The sequence below is a fragment of the Microcaecilia unicolor genome, chromosome 7 (assembly GCF_901765095.1).
Source record: "Microcaecilia unicolor chromosome 7, aMicUni1.1, whole genome shotgun sequence".
Classification (NCBI taxonomy): Eukaryota; Metazoa; Chordata; class Amphibia; order Gymnophiona; family Siphonopidae; genus Microcaecilia; species Microcaecilia unicolor.
In genome coordinates this window covers 123171054-123193415 of record NC_044037.1, presented here as the reverse complement: position 1 = coordinate 123193415, position 22362 = coordinate 123171054, and the positions used below count along the sequence as shown (strand labels likewise).

The 22362-nt window shown below is 44.2% G+C and overlaps 1 protein-coding gene and 1 pseudogene across 1 annotated transcript in view; both read left to right on the top strand.

Annotated features, from left to right (window-relative positions):
* The window catches only part of MMP25 (matrix metallopeptidase 25), a 426665-nt gene that overhangs the window by 62375 nt on the left and 341928 nt on the right, over positions 1–22362 (top strand). The window lies entirely within an intron of this gene.
* On the top strand, positions 3165–3275 carry LOC115475210 (annotated as a pseudogene).

Here is a 22362-nt window from a genome sequence, read left to right as displayed (position 1 = left end):
TCCTACTTCACCAGTGTGATGCTCTCCTTCTAGGAGACCTCTCTACTCCAAGGTAGCACAGGGGCTACCAGACCGGAGGTGGGACTTCTCTGCAACATTCCTGTAGGTCTCATCTATATATCTCTCTGTCTCCCTCAGCTCCACCATCTGCTACTCTAACCTCAAGAGAACGGACCCGTTCTCTGAGAGCTAGGAGCTCTTTGCATCGGGCACACATATATAACCGCTCACCAACTGGAAGATAATCATACATGTGACACTCAATGCAAAAGACTGGAAAGCACCCCTCTCGCTGCTGGACTGCTGACTCCATCTTAGTATTTTTGAGTTTTTCAATAAGTTAAAACTTGCTAAAGTATTAAGGCTATTAGCCTAATATGAAAATGTCTTTTAGTTTATATGATATATTGAGTGATTTATTTAGTGTTTCATTCTTAGATGGTAATGAAATGTATTTAAAACTCTGTAAGCGCACTCCTTGCTTGTTATCCTAATTACAATAACTGACTATAAATGAAGAGTTGTGCTAGGGGTGGGCAGGTGTTGGGGAGGGTGGGCGATATGAAGACTAAACTAGGTCCTGCAGTGCCTGCTAGAGGCTATCTGTTAATGGTGTGGTACAAAGTTCAAGTTTTAAAACTAGGGGGAAATGAGTATGGAGATTAGTTGATAAAGTTTGCTGTTTTATATTTTTATTTTGCCTATCACTAACTTACAATTCCTCCTCTAAACTCCAATCTTTAAGTTCCCAAAGCACAAAGCAAAATAGTGTTCACTTACCAGAGAAATGTCCTCTTCTCCCAGTACTTCTCAGAAAGAAAGTTCAGCGGGACCTTTCCTCTTTATATAGTTTTGAATTTAAGGGGACTTTTTCAAAAGAGGCTCTTTCAAGATACTCAGGAATCAGGTTGTCCTTTCTAACCTAAGCAGATATTCTACTTCCTCACACCTTAATTAACACCTAATTGAGGTCACTGGCCGTGCTACCTCTACAGCAAACAAAGAACAGAAACTAACTAACTGTCTTTTAAGAACAAGATTTGAGCTTTCCCTCTATCTTTTAAATTTTTTTGGCTGTTAAGTTTCTACCTCTAGAAAATGTTTCAGTTTAAAACTATGGGAAAAATGTCTACTTCTAGAGAAAATTTCAGTTTAAAACTATGAGAAAAGGGTTGTACACTCTGGACACTAGTTAATAAAGTTTGCTCTTTTCTCTCTCTCTCTTTTTTTTCCCCTCCCCTTAATACTAAATTAGGTTCTGCAGTGCCTGCTAGAGGCTATCTGTTAATGCTGTGGTACAAAGTTCAAGTTTTAAAACTAAGAGAAAAAGAGTATGGTGTAACATTTTCAATGATGCCTTTTTATACGCTCCATGTCTGGTAAAAGTGGGTGTGGCTAAAATAGAGATGGAGCCATGGAGGGGCATAATCGAACAGCGCAGGCCAAACAGATGGCTGACCATCTATTTGGCCGGCGCCGCAAAGAGCAGTCCCGAACCGTATTATCGAAAAAGATGGCCGGCCATCTTTCATTTTAATAATTTTGTTGGGGCTGGCCAAATGTCAGAGATGGCTAGGTTTGAGATGGCTGGCATCGGTTTTCACCGATAATGGAAACCGAGGCCGGCGATCTCAAATCCGGCCAAATCCAAGGCATTTGGTCGTGGGAGGGGCCAGCATTTGTAGTGCACTGGTACCCCTCACATGCCAGGACACCAACCGGGCACCCTAGGGGGCACTGCAGTGGACTTCAAAAATTGCTCCCAGATGCATACCTCCCTTACCTTGGGTGCTGAGCCCCCCAAATCCCTCCAAAACCCACTCCCCACAATTGTACACCATTACCATAGCCCTTAGGGGTGAAGGGGGGCACCTACATGTGGGTACAGTGGGTTTTGGGGGGTTTTGGAGGGCTTAACATTTACCACCATAAGTGCAACATGTAGGGGGGGGATGGGCCTGGGTCCACCTGCCTGAAGTGCACTGCACCCACTATATACTGCTCCAGGGACCTGCATACTGCTGTCAGGGAGCTGGGTATGACATTTGAGGCTGGGGAAAAAATATTTATTTATTTATTTTGTGTGGGAGGGAGTTGGTGACCACTGGGGGAGTAAGGGGAGGTCATCCCCGATTTCCTCCGGTGGTCATTTGATCAGTTGGGGCACCTTTTTGAAGCTTGGTCCTGAAAAAAAACGGACCAAGTGAAGCCAGCGAAATGCTTGTCAAGGTCGGCTTTCTTTTTTCCATTATCGGGCGAAGCCAGCCATCTCAAAGCATGCCCCCGTCCCGCCTTCGCTACCCTACCGAAACGCCCCCTTGAAGTTTGGCTGGCTCCGCGACAGAAAGCAGTTGGCGCCGGCCAAAATCGGCTTTCGATTATACCGATTTGGCCGGCTTTAGGAGATCGCTGGCCATCTCCCAATTTGTGTCAGAAGATGGCCGGCAATCTCCTTCGAAAATAAGATGGATAGTGACCCTGCACCTAAGCTTGCCCTGTATAAGTACCAGTACCTTTTTTCCTACAAAAAAAGTACTGGCACCACTGCCGCATTGGCAAAGGTTCTGGTGGCAGGCAGAAGGCGGTTCAGGTTGCAATGGTTTGGTCTCCTGTTTGTGTGTGCTGGCAGGAGACCCGAGTTATCGAATTAGGTCCTTCTTCCTGCCTTGTCCCGCCTTCTGTGTGACGTACTTCCTGTTTCCACCTTGGGAGGGATCTGTGGCGGCAGAGAAGAGTTAATTCAGGTCCTAGCCAGCACATACAAGCACAAGTGCAGGAGAGAGAGAAGACAGACACCGAGGCAGGAGCGGACGCTGAGAATTAAGAGGTGTGGGGACTGGGCTGAGTCCATTCAGCTGAGGAGGGAACTCCAAAACTCACAGCATGGAGTGTGGGGGCCCTTAAGATTGTTTTCCCCAGGCCTGGCTTTGTCTCTCAGCGGGCTTGTTTGGATCTGAAAAATATACAATAAGGAGAAAAATGTTTAAAACCATTGACACTAATTATGTTACTTTTACTAGATAAAGTGAGATTTGTAGAAATTATTACTACTCACAGCAAAGACCTTTTTATATCCCAAGAAGCAATTTACCTAATGCTCCAGTTCAAGGGCATTATACAGTAGGGCCTACTGTTTAATGCCCTTGAACTGGAGCATTAGGTAAATTGCTTCTTGGCCTTTTGGCTAAGATTATGTATATTATCTGTTCTTATTAGTTTAATATATGATATGTCTCTTATCAAGGGACCATATGTTAAGTGGGCATGGACTTATCTGGGATATTCAGAAGCATTAATGTATATAATTTGAGAATTATAAGATTGAGAGAGGTGTTCAGCATTAAGGGGAGCCTGTGATCATTTTGTTGGTGTCTTATTGTTGAACAGAAAGAGTTCAAGAAGTCTTAAGATGGGCAAGAGGGTGGGACTAAATAGGAAAAAACACAAAATTGTTATATCTGTGCTTTTGTGTGGGCTGCTGTGTAGAATGGAACTATATACCAGCTGCTTTCTATATTGACAATAGATAGATAGATAGATAGATAGATAGATAGATAGATAGATAGATAGATAGATAGATTATGGCAGCCATTTCCGTTGTGCTTAAACAAATCCAGTATCATTATTAGTATGCAGTGACTATTTTGTTTGGATTATTATAACTTTTCTCAGTGCTTTTTTTTTTCTAGTAAAAAAGGTGTCAGTACTCACATGTAGGCCCAGCCTTAAGGAATGGGATCAATACAGAGGGATCCACCCTCTGCAACCAGCCACAGCCAATGAAAGGCCAGCTTTGCAAATATTAGATAAATCTTTACAACACATCCCTTATTTAGAAAAAAGAACAAGCTGGACTGATACAAATTCCTAAGTAGAAATTAGTTGCTCACAAAATACCTCAGTTCAGAGGTGCTAGCACTGTGGATGCAGTGAGCACTAGAATAATCCCAATATTCTTTCTTGCATTGCCCTTGCACCAGAGCTGAAAGCTTCAGGACAAAGCAGCAGGGAAAAGCAGGCAGGAGCCTCTGTTTCCTAAGCTACTGCTCCCACCTCCCCCTGCAGCTTTTTGGTTGGCTAAGAAATGTCTGGTTAATGGGCTAACGGGGAGGGAGGGGGAGCAGAAAGCAGCAGCAGTGTAGGCCAGACAGGCTTTCTGGCCTTAGAGGGCAAGAAGTGCTGAATCTGATAGAGGAACTGAGGGGGCTGATGCAGAAAGCTATGCAAGCTCAGTCACACAGATACTATGAACACTGTGACGAGCAATGCTGGAAGGGGGTTGAGTGCAGGTTTACCTCAGCACAGCATATATGATGGCACATTGCATTCAGATGAATGCATGTGAGGCCATTAAGTATGCCTAAGGTTGCCAACTGGCTCATTTTTTAAATGGCCAGGTCGGCCGCTGGCAGACCCTTTAAAACCGGCAATATACAAAAGCTGCTATTTTGCCAGCATCTCGCTCTCCCTGTCCTTCTCCTCACCCTCTGCTCCCAAGGCCAGTGTTTCTCTCTTTATCTCCCTTCCCCTGCATGTACAGTGTCTGTTCCTCACCTACTCCCCCCCCCCCCCCGCATCTCCGGATTTGCCCTGATCACTGGCAGTGGTGGCAATTAAAACAGAGTGCCAGTGGCCATCCTTATCCTGTCTTGCATCCTGCCTGTGTGGAAGCAGAAAGTTGCATCAGAGGAGACAGGATGCAAGACAGGAAAAGGCTGGCCATCAGCCAGAGGCACTCTGTTTTAATTGCTGCTGCTGCTGCTGCTGCTGGTGATCAGGGCAAGTTTGGGTATGAGGGGGGAGGGGGTAGGATTGTGAGGGCCAGACACTGGACTCATGGAGGGGGAGGAGGTAGTTGTTTTGAAACAGCAGGGAGAGGGGAAGAGAGAGGGAGATGTGCTGGACTGGTAGGTGAGGGGAAGGGAGATAGAAGTGTGCTGAATCTGGTGGGTGAAGGGAGATGGAGATGTGCTGGACCTTCCAGGAAGAGGGGGGACAAGAGGGGAGAAAGAGAGACAAGAGGAGGGGAAGGGAGATGGAGAGATGTTGGATCTTGAGAGGGGAAGGGATAGGACCGGAGGGAAGAGTCCAGATGATGTGGAGTAGAACAGAGGAAAAGAGACACTGGACCTACAGAGGGAGATATGCCAGGTCACTGGGGAGTGGGGCAGGGGAGAGAGGGAGAAATACTGTATTCAAAGTGGGGTGTAGCGGGAGGAAGGGAAGAGAGAGGGTGGAGACAGAGAACAGAGAAGAGATACTGGGCATGGAAAGAGAGGAACACAGAGGGGCAATGCTGGAAAACGGTTGTGATAGGAACATAGCAATGCTGGAAAAGGGATGGGATAGAGTCACAGAGGAGTGATGCTGGACAAGGCAAGATAAGAACACAGAGGGAGATGCAGAATACAAGTTGAGGATAGAGACACTAAGAGGGAAGATGCGGAACTTTGGTGGAGGAATTGGAACAGGGGCATAGAGGAGAGATGCTGGACAGGAAAGATAGGGATGCAAAAAGAAGATGATGGATGGTGGACATGAAAAAATGTCAAATGGAAAGGAGACCCTAGAAAGACAGGAAAAATAGAGAAAAGCAGAAAGGTCACTTGGATCAAATCAATTAGAAAAATAAAATGCTCACTCTAAAAAATAGAAAAAAGTAATTTATTTTGAATTTATTAATTATAACATGTCAGTTTTGGGAAATGAGCAGCTCTGATATGTTGCATTTTAGTTTCTCTCTCCTCGATATTCAAAACTATTTAACCAGCCAGGAAAGGCTCCTGACTGGTTAAATAGCATTTAAGCGCCTAATGGTGGATATTCAGCAGGAGATAACTGGTTATCTTGAATATTCCGGTTAGCGGCTAGCTGGTTAGGTGCGCATATTCAGTGCCAAACTGGCTATGTTGAGCAGTAAAAATAGGCCGCTTAAATAGCAGACCTATCTTTGACCGCTAAAATGTTAACCTGTTAGTGCTGAATATTGGCATAGCTGGTTAACTTTTTTAGCAGCCAAAATAAACCCGGATATTCAATGCCAGTTGCTGGAAATGGCCCATAATTGAATATCTGAGTTTAATGCCAGCGGCAGACAGCAAACGTGCTGCCCGCCACCGTCTGAATATCAGGCCCTTTGTCTCTAACATTGCTGTATATGCAAGTCTGACTTCTTGAGGTTACCAGTTTTTGCCTTCATATCTATTTGTGGTCCCATGTTTCATATTTGTTGACGGTCTTTCTGTGCATTGCACATGTGACCAAGGCACAATATTTTGCTAGTATGTAGTTTCTGGTATTTCTTCTGTTTTCTCATGAATGGTTTACTGATATTTTATGGCCCACAGAAATATTTACAGTGTTGCTCTTTTAGTCCTGGAAGTTATTGGTGTTATGGTATGGAAAGGTTCTAAGTGTGTTTTTGCACATGCTAGGGCACAGTGATTTCCAGTGGAGGGAGTGTGTCTAGACCTTACTTAAAGAACATAAACTTTAATATGATTTTAGTTTGTCATAACATCAGACAGGGTTTGTGAAATAATCATAGAACACACCTTACCTACAGCCCTGAATAAACTGATTACCTGCCTAACATCAATTCAAGAATGGGCTAAGCAGAACAAACTTTGCCTGAACCCAAGTAAAACCAAGCATCTCTGGGTCCCTAACATAAATGAACACGTACCTGACATCAAAATCTCTTTTGGGAAGTACAAATCTTGGAATACAGTTAGATTCAACACTTACACTGATTCTCCAAATACAAGAAACCTTCAAGAGCTGCTTCTACTATTTACAACAACTATGCTGCCTCTTTCCTTACATCGAAAAGGAAAATCTTATCCCATTTGTGTTTGCCATGATAATAACATGAAGACTGGATTACTGTAATGCACTCTACAATGGTCTGACTACAAAGGGTCTGCACCAGCTCCAATTGATTCAGAATGCTGCAGCAAAACTCATTGAAGGTTGCAAGTGACGTGACCACATCACACCATTTTTGCAAAAACTTCATTGGTTACCAGTACAATACAGAGCTAAATTTAAAACTCTGTCTGATCTTCAAGGCCCTTAAAGGAAATGGCCCAGAGTACTTGAAGAACAGGATGACCTTCTACACATCTCCAAGGACACTAAGGTCCTCCCTAGGGCTATCCCTAACCACACCCTCTCCAAAGACATTACACAATGTGATACCCACAAGTGAGCCTTCTCCAGAGCAGCCCCCACACTCTGGAATCCACTCCCTGAAAGGCTCCGCTCAGTGGCGTTCCTAGTCTGGCTGACACCCGGGGCGGATCCCTCCCCGGGTGCAGCGCGGCCCCCCTCCCCCGGCGAAACTACACCCCCTGGGTGCAGCGCAGCCCCTCCCCCCGGCGAAACTACCCCCCCCCCCCGGGTGCAGCACGACCCCCCCCGGGTGCATTTTTACCTGCTGGGGGGGGGGGGGGGTGCCGTGCGCCTGTTAGCTCCAAGTCCCCTCGTTCCCTCCCTGCTGCTCCCTCTGCCCCGGAACAGGAAGTAACCTGTTCCGCGCAGAGGGAACAGCAGGGAGGGAACGAGCGGACTCGGAGCCAACAGGCGCACGGCACCCCCCCAGCGGCGTGCACCTGGGGCGGACCATCCCCACCGCCCCCCTTGGTACGCCACTGGCTCCGCTTAACACAAGACTATCTCTACTTCAGGAAGTAGGTGAAAGCTTGGCTTGGGGGACAGTGCCCCCCCAAATGAGTTGCCACCCCATCCTCTAATCCCCTGAGCTGCTGGCAGCCTCTGCGAGAAAGCAGCACACACGCTGCTTTAGACCTGCCACTGGAAGCCTTTCTTTCTCCTTCAACTTCCTGTTCCTGTGCAGGCGGGAAGCTGTAGGAGAGAGAAGGACCTCCGGGCAGTGCCGTAGCGAGGGCAGCTGACATCCGGGGCGGGTCGCCACTGCGCCCCCCCCCCCCCGGGTGCAGCACGGCGCACCCTTCCCCCTCCGGAGCACCCCCCCCCCCCTGGAGCGCGTACTTACGAGGGAAAGTGACGAGGGAAAGTGGCGAGGGATAGGCAGGAGGGCCGAACTGCCCCGAGTGCATGTTGCTGGGAGTTGCCTTGGCCCAGACGCACACTGCCCCCCCCAGACATCCCCCCAAATCAGGCGAACCTTCTCCCCCCCCCCCACCCCCGACCTCTAAAAAAAAATCCCTTGGAATTTTTTTTAAAGGGTAGAAGGGGAGATGTTCCTGATGTAGGGGGAGGGGAGATGTTCGGGGGGGGGGGGGGAGGGTGCAGTGCTCAGTTGGGCCAGGGCCAGGCTTAAAAAAAAAATTAATAGGGAAGGAGCCAATTCTCGTGGGTGGGGAGGGGCATGGTGGCATTGTTGGGGAAGCCTGTTCAGGGCAGGTTGGTCGGGTTGGTGGGCGCCACCCCTTCTCTCAATCAACCCTTCTAATGCAACCCCGGACCTGGCAATATTTTTTCCAGCACTAAATGCATCTGCTTGATTCTATTTGCTTGAGAATGAGGCAGTAAAGGATCATGTAAATAGAGGAAATAGTCTATAGATGAAGGGGTATTGTTAAACTTTAGTCTGATTTTAGCTATTTCCTGTTTAAAATAAGTAGCCAAGTGGTCGGCAGTAGCTGTGGGATCAGTTGAATTGGTTATTAGTTGAGTGTCCAATAAACTATTAACTAATGAATTTGGAATAGTAGGAGGTTTTCACTTTGGAGATCATACCTTTGTAGATTTTCAAAAGTTTTTCCATGCGATCAATTGTTGGCCCAAATTCTCTCCTGTCTCCTGCATTTATATTTCATTTGTAAAAGATCATCATTGAATCAAGGAGATAATGTTTTCGGACGAGATTTGACAGTCACAGGTGCAATAACATGAAGGACTGCCTTACAAGTATTATTCCATTGCTGAATGAAATTCAGGGAAGGGTTTGAGGTAAGTAATGCACTGAATGACTCATTGGACCAGAATTTTAAAAGGCCAATTTTACCTCTAGTGTTAAAGGAATGTAACAAATTTTGGGATTTGGATTAACAATTAATTTTCTTCTAGTGCAATTTGAAAAAGAGGCTACTGTGATCTGACCAAGGTATTTTGGTCTAATGAAAATCTGAGATAAAAAAGTAGTTGGGTCTGTAAATTTAGTTGCTAATATATCTAATTGAGAGGACATTCTGTTGAAAAGCGAGAGTTGCCAAACATTAAGAATTCTGGGAAATTCTTGGTGTATTGGTTGGTAATGTTTTCAAGATGTAAATTAAATTCTCCAACCGTAATTATATTATCATTATTAATACATGCACTGGAGATGAATTCGGTAAGATCAGCCTCAACTAAGTTCCAACAATTAGGAGGATGATGCATGTGGGAAAGAGGAACCCGAATTATAGCAACGTCATGCAAGGTTCCACATTAGAAGTCACCAACCAAGAAAGGGATCTAGGTGTCGTCATTGAAAATACGTTGAAACCTTCTGCTCAGTGTGCTGCAGCGGCTAAGAAAGGAAATAGAATGTTAGGTATTATTAGGAAAGGAATGGAAAACAAACATGAGGATGTTATAATGCCTTTGTATCGTTCCATGGTGTGACTGCACCTCGAATATTGTGTTCAATTCTGGTCACCGCATCTCAAAAAAGATATAGTGGAATTAGAAAAGGTGCAGAGAAGGGTGACGAAAATGATAAAGGGGATGGGACAACTTCCCTATGAGGAAAGGCTCAAGTGGCTGGGGCTCTTCAGCTTGGAGAAAAGACGGCTGAGGGAAGATATGATTGAGGTCTATATAATAATGAGTGGAGTGGAACAGGTAGACGTGAAGCGTCTGTTTACGGTTTCCAAAAATACTAGGACTAGGGGGCATGTGATGAAGCTAGAAAGTAGTAAATTTAAAACGAATCAGAGAAAATGTTTCTTCACCCAACGTGTAATTCAACTCTGGACTTCGTTGCCAGAAAATGTGGTAAAGGCGGTTAGCTTAGCAGAGTTTTAAAAAGGTTTGGACAGCTTCCTAAAGGAAAAGTGCATGGACCGTTATTAAATTGGACTTGGGGAAAATATTTCTGGGATAAGCAGCATAAAATGTTTTGTACTTTTTGGGGGATCTTGCCAGGTATTTGTGATCTGGATTGGCCACTGTTGGAAACAGGATGCTGGGCTTGATGGACCTTTGGTCTGTCCTTGTATGGCAATACTTATGTACTTACTAGTAAAAAATGCCCGTTTCTCATTGAAATGAAATGGGTGCTAGCAAGGTAATCACATTCTGCCATTAATGTTTTTAAGGGAAGTTGCAGCGTCCCCCCTCCCTCCCTCCCTCCCTCCCAATTCCAGGGTCCCCCTTCTCTCCCTCCCTCCCAGTTCCAGGGTCCCCCTCCCTCCCACTTCCAGGGTTCTCCCTTCCTCCCTCCCTCCCAGTTCCAGGGTCCCCCCTCCCTTCTTCCCAGTTCCAGAGTCCCCCATCCCTTCTTCCCAGTTCCATGGTCATCGTCCCTCCCTCCGAGTTCCAGGGTCGTCGTCCTTCCCTCCCTCCCTTCCAGTTCCAGGCCCCCTCCCTCCAAATTTTAAAAGTCATCCTGACTTGCCTCGTCGGGGTTATGGCGGCCGGCAGCAGCGGTAAAAAGTGTGCAGGCTCAACACTTCAGCTTTCCCTTCTCTGTCTCTCAGCTCTGGTCCCGCCCTCATTTCCTGTTTTCGCGAGGGCTGGACCAGAGCTGAGAGACAGAGAAGGGAAAACTGAAGTAAGTGTTGAGCCTGCACTCTTTTTACCGTGCGAGGTAAGTCAGGATGATTTTTAAAATCTAGAGGGAGGGGGCCTGGAACTGGAAGGGAGGGAGGGCCTACGACCCTGGAACTGGGAGGGAGGGGGGACCCTGGAATTGGGAGGGAGGGAGAGGGGACGCTGGAACTGGAGGGAGGGGGACAGATGACGACCCTGGAACTCGGAGGGAGGGAACGAACTTCCGGTGAGTGAATATTATATGCAGCCTTCCCTTCCTTCTGAGGGCAGGGCACTGAGAGCAAGTGGGAGGCCTGTAGTTGGTCCCTTCTCCTTCTGACGTCGCATTTCTTTCCCTGGCAACTATACAGAGTTCCCTCGAGGACGGGACGATTACGAACCCTACGAACACTACACGGCTTCACTGCCACACTGCCATGGAATCAGCTTCAGAACGTTGGAGGTGCGAATTATTATATTAGATGTATGTATGTAGAAGGCAGATAGGTTTAAATAAAGAAAAAGTAGCAATTTCCAGATTAGGAGATTGAAATTCAGAGATTGTTTTCACCTCAAATAAAGATTTATAGATGATAACTAAACCACCTCCCCTTTTTTTAGTTCTAGGGAAATGAAGAACGGAATAACTGGGTGGGCATACATCTAGAAAAATAGGATCAACTTTTGCATATAGCCAAAATTAAAATTAAAGCAACTAATTTGATCTATGACCATACATGCCAGTTCTGTGGCTGGCATAATTGTGGAACCTAAATTATTGGCGCATATTTTTGCTGTTACGCTAGTATTCTATAAAGGAAAGTAGACACTAGGCTCCCAGTTACAGAATTGCTCCCATAATGGCTCATTAAGCCCTCAAAAGAAAGACTAGTTGGTTCACTTACTTGTCTGATTAATGTGCCTCTGGAAGAAGGATATTTTCTGGCAGCTTTAAAACATTCAACTATCCTGTTACTAAGCAACCTTCCCTCAACCCCCCCCCCCCCTTATCGCAAAAGCATTTTGGCATGTTTCTAATCTCCCATTCCTATCAACATTTGTTGAACTAACAAATAAATGACTATATTGGATTAGGGAACCATTTGGATCAGTTCTAGTCTGGGCTTAAACCCAGACACAGCAACAGTGATAACAACGTTATTTGGTTTTGTTTTGTTTTTGTTCAGAAGATTAGAGCATAAGCCTAATGCCTTGGTGATCTTGTTAGATGTCAGCATAGCATTTGAAAAATAGATCCTTGGTTTAGGTCATTTGTACAGGACTGCTCATAGGTAGTGATTGTATAGTTCATTTCCCAGAACTGAATATAGTCCTCTATTCCTATGAGATATATCTGAAAACTATTAGATATGATTAGGAACTTTGGCTTTCATTTTTCATTTATGTTGATGAAGTTCATTTCATTATTCCTCTGAATAAAGATAGAGAGAACATGGTCAATCAGTGTTTGAAGGAACATTGACTATGGATGAAAGCACAAATTGATGCTAAATGTATCAAAAACGGAGGTGTTCGTGGTAGGTATAGGTTTACCACCAAATGTTAAAAGTAAGCTGAAAATTGATGGGGTAGATATCCAAAATAAATAATTAAGTTTGGAGTATATGGATTTTAAATAATCAAAAACTGTCCTTTGAAAATCATATCTCCAGTGTTATGAAGGGTTTCTATAAAGATCTGTTTTCCTTAACCTGGTACAATCAATGGTGCTCAGTCATCACACTCTACGCCGGCTGCAAAGAGCAAATAATCAAGAAAATTCAGACAGCCCAGAACACTGCAGCTAGACTCATATTCGGGAAAACAAAATATGAAAGTGCTAAACCCCTACGAGAAAAATTACACTGGCTCCCACTTAAAGAACGCATCACGTTCAAAATATGCTCCCTAGTCCACAAAATCATTCACAAAGATGCAACAGCCTACATGTCAGACCTGATAGACTTACCACCCAGAAATGCCAAAAAATCATCCTGCACATTCCTCAATCTGCACTTCCCTAACTGCAAAGGTCTAAAATACAAACTAATGCACGCATCAAACTTTACCTACTTGAGCACACAGTTATGGAACGCATTGTCGCGCAACTTAAAAAAGATCTACGAACTAACAAACTTCCGCAAACTACTGAAGACCTATCTCTTCAACAAGGCATACCACAAAGATCTACCAATGTGAATATACGCAACTCCTCCACATATATTCAGAACTGTCTTACAATTTCTGCTCATTATACTACTATCATGTTTTTCATCATCATGTTGCCCCAAATCCTTCTGTAACACTAAATGTCTAATTTCTAAAATATTTCCACCATTCATGATGTATTGTAAGCCACATTGAGCCTGCAAAGAGGTGGGAAAATGTGGGATACAAATGCAATAAATAAATAAATAAACAGATGAGACTTTTGCTAGAGAGGTCAACTGAAACTAAATCTATGACTGAAATTTACCTCTCGGTTTCGGCTGGAAAAAAAGCTGAAACCAAAACTGTCATGCCCCCCCCCCCCCCCTTGACAGAAGAGAAACGATTCCCACTCTGCCCGTGCCAGTTGCTGAGAGAAAATGCATACCCTTGCTTTCTGCGACAGCCATTTTGAGATTGGAACCAGCATAGGCAGGAGCAATGGAGTTAGGCAAAAGCAAATGCACGTATTCTGTAACATCATACCTAGTTTCTGGCAATGCCTCTAACCCGTCCATGCCCTTCCTATGACCCCCCCCCCCCCCCCCATGTTTATAGTTGTTAAATTACATTTGCTAAAATCACCTTTTTTACAGTATAAATAAAAGTGATGTTGCCAGAAAAGAACGACTAAACAACCAAAAGAAGCTTTCACAAGTCATAGCAGTATAAGTGGTTAAAAAAACATTTGTAAAGCATAACACTGACTGTGGACAGCCACCATCTATGTACCAGGGCAGCACACTATGAAATTTAGGTGTGCATGTCATAGAATAGGGCATAGGGCAGATCCACGAATAAGTCCTAATTACTGCCAATTAAGTGCTTGTTAAGGCCAATAATTGATTATTGCTTAATTAACTAATTTGTTTATGTGCTGATCTGTGATCCATTCCTAACTTTGGGCGACCTACACAGAATCTGATGATAATCAAAGAGTACTGTCTGGTTAAATGCCATTGAATATTAGCTTCTGGACCTGCCAGAACAATTTAACCAGGCAGGAGCCTCTCTTGCCCAGTTAAATCACTTTGAATATCAACCTCATAGTTCCTCTTAACACTATATAGTAAGAGCCTTTCAAAAAGAAGTCCATTAACATTCACTTAGTCAACACATATTCTTCACAGACCTCTCATACATTCAACATTGCCCAAATGTTTTCAAGATCTCAAGGGCTTCATCAGGGAAAAATTAGTTAAATACAAATTAGTAAACAAAAATCCTTTAACTTAGATGCAAAAAAAAGTAGCTTACATATAGAACAGTGTTATGGTATTATCTAGTCCACATAAAAAATAAAAATAAATAAACTTTCTGAAGTGAGTAATAATCCTCATCTTCTTTTTAAAATTGTTTCTACTTTGACTTGTCCTCAGTATTATTCTGCTTCCATGAATGATTCTTTAACAGCAAAGGGGTTTTCTGAGTTCTTTTGACAGTAAAATGTCTTCTTAATACAGTCTAAGGATGCTGACAGTAATGGGCCTAAACTCTTTGATGTTTCAATGATGATGGAACCATCAGCTGTGTCAACTTCATGGGATAATTTTTGTTTAGTAACTGCTACTGAAGTTGAGAAAATTCTTCAAACTATTAGCTCATCAGCTGTTTTACATGATGGTGTCCTTTTTAGTTGTTTGTCTCAATGCAAAGAAATTATTGCTCCGTTTCTTGGCCCATCTTATTAATCTTTCTTTAAGAAATGGGGTTGTTCCAAATTGTTTGTAAGAAGCTATTGTAACTCCTATTCTTAAAAAAGGGTAAAGTATTAAGGATGGCTATTCAGGCTGCAGACCTATCTATAATTTATCATTATTAGCAAAAACACTTGAAAAAGCAGTTCTTTTTCAATTAAATTATTTTATTGACAGTAATGAGATTTTGCATTTTCAACAGTCTGGTTATTGTTGTGACCATAGCATAGAGCCTGTTGCTGGAAACATTGATGAGACACTGGTAAAGGCCGATCAAGGTTTTGACGCCCTCTAGGTGCAATTAGATCTAACTGCAGCCTGTGATACAGTATCTTGACTTAAATTGTTACAACTTCTCAGTGACATTAGTATTAGTATTATTTTATTCTATTTATTTATGTTCTCAATATAAAGTGCATTTGCAAAAAAAGGTATTACAACCTCAGTCACATCTACCAAGTGTGCAAATCTGGTTTAGCACAATTATCAATAACAGGCTTCGTAACTGAGATGCACTCCATATTGAGTTTTACATTCCCCCCCCCCCCCCTTCCAATCACACTCTAGCGTCCCTAAGCTCATTATACATCTTAACACATTATACATTCCCCATACGACCTCTTATCCTTTACCCCCCTCCAACCCACCTCCCTCCCTCTCCTCCCTCCCCCTGATCTTACCCGACCATGTTTAAGCAAGAGGCCCACAAGTAAGCATATTGACGATTAATCAACTTAGGAGATCTATGGTAGATCTGATTTTCATGTTTACCCACCTCCCTCATTTTTTCTTTTCACACCTCCCCCGATACTTGCTCCGAAGATATCCAGAAATGTAATACAGTTTTCCGGACTAGCAGTAATGCAACGTACAAAAATCTCCATTGCGGTTGCCTGAGTCCCTGGGCCACCAATAAGGATTGCTCTCCCAATAATAGAGTTGCATAGTCCCATTCCAGATTCCGCTGCAAAATGGCATTTAGTATCTGAAATGCCTCGTTCCACAGCCCGAGAGCCGAGCATTCCAAAAAGGAGTGAGTAAGAGTTCCCTCCGCGTGTCTACACTTGCTACATTTATCATCTGTCCATAGTCCCATAACTGCCCCTTTCGCCTTAGAAATATGTGCTCTATCTAATATCTTATATTGTGTCTCTTGCAGATCTGCTGCCTTAACCATCCCATATAGTGTAGAAAATAGTTTCCCAAATTCTTGCCCCGTGTACCTAGTACCCAGTTCCTCATTCCAGCGGTTCACCAGCTTCTCCATATCCCCTGGCGGTCCATTCACCGTTAAGATCTTATACCAAATAGATAGACTATTAGCCTTATTGGGGACATGCAGTAAAATTTTATCTAACGGGCCCCACGCCCACTTGTCTCCGTGTTGTACCTTAAGAGATGACCAATAATGTCTAACCTGCAAATACTGTAACAAGTTATTATTTGGAACATCCCATCATTCCTTCACTTGATCAAAAGTAATAAAGGCTTCTTGACCCTCATCAAAAAATTGGCCCAATATCCTGCAGCCCATGTTCCCCCATTTGGAGAATACAGAGTACCCCATACCCGCCGGGAATGCATCTTTACCTATCATGCTCAAATATGGGGAAGCATCTGGGGAGCGGTGTTGTTGCCCTCTCCACCACATCCACGCTCTCCTCATAGGTCTCTAAAATTCTAATTTGCTAGAGATTCTAGAGTTGCTACTTGAGCCCATATGAAGAAAGTTAAGGAAGGTCCAAGGGCAGCTCCAGTCCTCTAACCCCTCTCTGGGCAAAAATCGAGAACAGCCCCCCACCCCCTCATAGATAAAATGCATCAGCACCGCCACATTGTACCGGCAGAGATCTAGTAGACCCAACCCCCCCCCCCCATCCTTATTTTGGGATAGTTTTGGATACCCAATTTGTGCCCCTTTCCCCCACCAAATAAATGACCGAATGAGGGAGTGAAACAGGCGTTCCTCCCTCCTAAGAACCCATATTGGGGCTGCCTGTAGTGGGTATAAAATCTTTGGTAATAAAATCATTTTTACTAAAGCTATCCTACCCATCAGAGAGAGAGGCAAGCCCTTCCAACTAGCACACAGTCTTTTAATTCTATCTGGAGCATCAATCACATTTTGCCTATAAAATATAGAGCTGCTTGTGCTTAGGAAAATACCCAGATACCTCATTGCTCCCCTCACTGGCTGTATGGGGAGCCCAACCAACCCCGGATCCCCCTGCACTCCCGAGAGAGGCAATAGTTCCGACTTAGAATAATTAACTTTCAGCCCCAACAGGTCCCCAGATTCCCTAACTGTGCTCTCCTTAAGTCTCTAGATGGATTAGCCACATATAATAGGATATCTTCAGCAAACAGGTTCACTCGAAGTTCCCTACTACCCACCCTTAATCCCCTGATATTGTCACTGGCTCAAATCTTTATGGTCAGCGGCTCAATAGCTAACAGAAAAAGGAGTGGCGAGAGAGGGCATCCCTGCCTTATCCCCCTATGTATTGAAAAACTATCAGTCAGCCTGCCATTTACCAATAGCCTAGCCAGTGGGTTTGTGTAAAGTGCTTTTATCCAGGACACATAGGCCCCCAAGATGCCGAACCGTCCCAGAACCCTGAATAAATATTGCCACGAGATACTATCAAAGGCCTTTTCCATGTCCAAACCTACAATGGCTTCCAAGCCACCTTTCCCTTTGCGCTCATGGATGGCCATCAAGGCCTGCATGATGTTTATAGAGACATATCGCCCTGGCACAAAACCTACCTGATCTTCATGCACTATAATAGGGATTCTTGGATTAAACATCTAGCCAGTATAGCTGCTAGCAGTTTGACATCCTGATTCAATAATGAAATGGGGCGGTAGGATCCCACCTGAGTCGAATCCTTGCCCGGCTTTGGCAAAAGTACTGTCCTGCTTATAATCGAATGAGAAAAACGCCCAAGTTCCGACCTAAATCGGGAGATGGACGTTTATCTCACAAAAACGAATAAAGCGGTATAATCGAAAGCCGATTTTTGGACATTTTCAACTGCAATCCGTCGCGGATGCGGACAAAGTTGATGGGGGCGTGTCAGAGGTGTGGCGAAGGCGGAACTGGGGCGTGGTTATCTGCCGAACAGAGATGGGTGCATTTCACCGATAATGGGAAAAAAGTATGCGTTTTTAGCTAGAATTTAGGACACTTTTCCTGGACCCTGTTTTTTCACGAATAAGGCCCCAAAAAGTGCCCTAAATGACCAGATGACCACTGGAGGGAATCGGGGATGACCTCCCCTGACTCCCCCAGTGGTCACTAACCCCCTCCCAGCACAAAAAATGAAGTTTCTCAACTTTTTATTTTCACCCTCAAATGTCATACCCAGCTCCCTGACAGCAGTATGCAGGTCACTGGAGGAGTTGTTAGGGGGTGCAGTGGACTTCAGGCAGGTGGACCCAGGCCCATCCCCCCTACCTGTTACAATTGTGCTGCTTAATGCTTATTAGTCGTCCAACCCCCCCAAACCCACTGTACCCACATGTAGGTGCCCCCCTTCACCCCTTAGGGCTATAGTAATGGTATAGACTTGTGGGCAGTGGGTTTTGAGGGGGATTTGGGGGGCTCAACACACAAGGGAAGGGTGCTATGCACCTGGGAACTCTTTTACCTTTTTGTTTGGTTTTGTAAAAGTGCCCCCTAGGGTGCCCGGTTGGTGTCCTGGCATGTGAGGGGGACCAGTGCACTACAAATCCTGGCCCCTCCCACGAACAAATGCCTTGGATTTATTCGTTTTTGAGCTGGGCGCTTTCATTTTCCATTATCGCTGAAAAACAAAAACGCCCAGCTCACACATTGTTGAATAAAACATGGGCGTCTATTTTTTCCCAAAATACGGTTCGGTCCGCCCCTTCACGGACCCGTTCTTGGAGATAAACGCCCATGGAGATAGGCGTTTTCGTTCAATTATGCCCCTCTATGTGGGCCATATTGTGTTGCATATGCGTATCCTCCTCTACCAACTCATTGAACCAATCTCTCAATGGGGGTGTCACCAGGTCAGTCATAATGCGATAGTAATCAGGTCCAAAACCATCAGGCCCTGGCACCTTCAACAGCTTCAAAACCTTGATACCCAGCCTAACCTCCTTCTCTGATATAGGAGCATTCAATTGGATCAGTTGTTCTCTCGTAAGGCTCGGGACCCGTAGCTGCTGAAAAAACTCCTCACATTTATTAGTGTCAAAATCTCTAGCCTAATATAGAGAGCTATAAAAATGTACAAACTGCTGTCGAATTTGGGCTTCTGTGGTATACACCTTCCCCTTATCATCCTTAATAGTGGTAATGATCTGTTTCTTGCGCGAAGGCCTTACCAAATTGGCCAGCAGCTTGCCCGTCTTGCTGATGATATCCTGTTATACCTCACCAATCCTCAGTCATTAACTTAATATCTAGATTCTCAAAAATTTCAGGCTACAAAATAAATTGGGACAAAACAGAACTGATGCCTTTGAATGACATTTGCACTCCTTTTTCCATTCAAGGATTGCCCCTCAAATGGGTGCCCTCTTCTCTTAAATACCTTGGTGTTTTCTTTGACAGGGATCTTGTTACCACTATTAAAATTAACTCTGACAAAATGCTTGCACAAGCTGAATCCTGTTTAGCAGGGTGGTCTCCGTTAAATCTCACTTGGTGGGGAAGGCTCGATACCATTAAGATGATGATAGTCCCTAAAATTACATACAGTGGGGGAAATAAGTATTTGATCCCTTGCTGATTTTGTAAGTTTGCCCACTGACAAAGACATGAGCAGCCCATAATTGAAGGGTAGGTTATTGGTAACAGTGAGAGATAGCACATCACAAATTAAATCCGGAAAATCACATTGTGGAAAGTATATGAATTTATTTGCATTCTGCAGAGGGAAATAAGTATTTAATCCCTCTGGCAAACAAGACCTAATACTTGGTGGCAAAACCCTTGTTGGCAAGCACAGCGGTCAGACGTCTTCTGTAGTTGATGATGAGGTTTGCACACATGTCAGGAGGAATTTTGGTCCACTCCTCTTTGCAGATCATCTCTAAATCATTAAGAGTTCTGGGCTGTCGCTTGGCAACTCGCAGCTTCAGCTCCCTCCATAAGTTTTCAATGGGATTAAGGTCTGGTGACTGGCTAGGCCACTCCATGACCCTAATGTGCTTCTTCCTGAGCCACTCCTTTGTTGCCTTGGCTGTATGTTTTGGGTCATTGTCGTGCTGGAAGACCCAGCCACGACCCATTTTTAAGGCCCTGGCGGAGGGAAGGAGGTTGTCACTCAGAATTGTACGGTACATGGCCCCATCCATTCTCCCATTGATGCGGTGAAGTAGTCCTGTGCCCTTAGCAGAGAAACACCCCCAAAACATAACATTTCCACCTCCATGCTTGACAGTGGGGACGGTGTTCTTTGGGTCATAGGCAGCATTTCTCTTCCTCCAAACACGGCGAGTTGAGTTCATGCCAAAGAGCTCAATTTTTGTCTCATCTGACCACAGCACCTTCTCCCAATCACTCTCGGCATCATCCAGGTGTTCACTGGCAAACTTCAGACGGGCCGTCACATGTGCCTTCCGGAGCAGGGGGACCTTGCGGGCACTGCAGGATTGCAATCCGTTATGTCGTAATGTGTTACCAATGGTTTTCGTGGTGACAGTGGTCCCAGCTGCCTTGAGATCATTGACAAGTTCCCCCCTTGTAGTTGTAGGCTGATTTCTAACCTTCCTCATGATCAAGGATACCCCACGAGGTGAGATTTTGCGTGGAGCCCTAGATCTTTGTCGATTGACAGTCATTTTGTACTTCTTCCATTTTCTTACTATGGCACCAACAGTTGTCTCCTTCTCGCCCAGCGTCTTACTGATGGTTTTGTAGCCCATTCCAGCCTTGTGCAGGTGTATGATCTTGTCCCTGACATCCTTAGACAGCTCCTTGCTCTTGGCCATTTTGTAGAGGTTAGAGTCTGACTGATTCACTGAGTCTGTGGACAGGTGTCTTTCATACAGGTGACCATTGCCGACAGCTGTCTGTCATGCAGGTAACGAGTTGATTTGGAGCATCTACCTGGTCTGTAGGGGCCAGATCTCTTACTGGTTGGTGGGGGATCAAATACTTATTTCCCTCTGCAGAATGCAAATAAATTCATATACTTTCCACAATGTGATTTTCCGGATTTAATTTGTGATGTGCTATCTCTCACTGTTACCAATAACCTACCCTTCAATTATGGGCTGCTCATGTCTTTGTCAGTGGGCAAACTTACAAAATCAGCAAGGGATCAAATACTTATTTCCCCCACTGTATACTATGAGTATGATCCCCCTTCTTTTCCCTTTTTCCTTCTACAGGTGGCCGGAAAAACTGCTGTCAAATTTTTTATGGAACCATAAAGTACCTAGAATTTCTCTAAATAAGCTAAAGCTGCCCAAAATGTGTGGTGGAGTTAAATTTCCCAACCTTCTACTATATCATAAAGCTTTCATTATGCGCCAAGGCATGGAATGGGTTACTCCTTTAAATGCTGTCTCCCTGCCCAGATGGTTAATCTTCGAACAATCCATTATTGATCCACTAGTGCATTCGTATTTAATTGACATGCGCCTTCCTAAAAACGTTGTCTCCTACCTGATCGTCAACACTGCCCATAAATTAATGTTGTCTTTGGATAAGTCTTTGAGTATTCCTTGATCTGCTACGTCATCTATGCCCATATGGAATAATCCCAACTTTAGAATTGATAAAAAAACAAATCTCTTGGTCTCAGTGGCAGCGCATAGGAATTTGGGCCCTGAAAGATTTGATTCATCTGAGTAGCCGGACATGGAAGTCTTTCTCAGATCTGAAAGCGGAATTTTCACTGCCGGATACTCAGTTTTATCAATGGTTGCAGATCAGTTCCATAATGAAAAAAAGTTATTTGCAAATTCAGCTATTGTCTCAAACCCTTGAACTTGTTGATTTCAATTTGAGGCTTCAGCATTCTGGTCATGCTGCTTCTCACATCTATAAATTATCTATTAAGTAAGTCCCCTATTAAGTGTGCAGGTTTACGAAAATGCTGGGAGGAAGACATTCAGCAGCCTATTTCAGATAAATTATGGGGGCAGTTATGGAACTCCCTCTTTTGATGCTCTAGCTCCTCTTCAACGATACAGTCTTTATATTTCTTTATGCATAGAACTTTGTGGACGTCACATAGGATACATACTATTTTCCCCTCTAATTCTAACTTATGTTGGTCTTGTCAATCTCAAATAGGGAATATTAAGCACCTTATATTTGACTGGTTGTGTATTCAAAATTATTGGAGAGAAATCTGGGCACAACTGGTAGACATTTTCCACGTCCCTGGCTCAATAACTTTTAGATTTGTAATACTTAAAGATCAGTACCTTAAAAGCTTATTGAAACCCAATGAATGCATCCTTGTTAGCATCATGATATCCATAGCTCTGAAAGTAATCTTTTCGCATTGGAAGTCCTTGCACCAAGTCACTTACCAAGAATGGTGGAACTTATTGTTTCAAACTTATAAGTATGAAAATCTGTTTGCTTTACCCTGTATAAGAAAAAATGGCTTCCTCTTGTATCTTACTTTAGCGATGTAAAATGATGATTACTCTGGTGTATCCTATGGCATATGCATGCTTCATGTTCTGATGTGAACTCTCCTTCCCCCCCCCCCCCCCCCCCCCCCCCCGCTTCCTTCCCTCC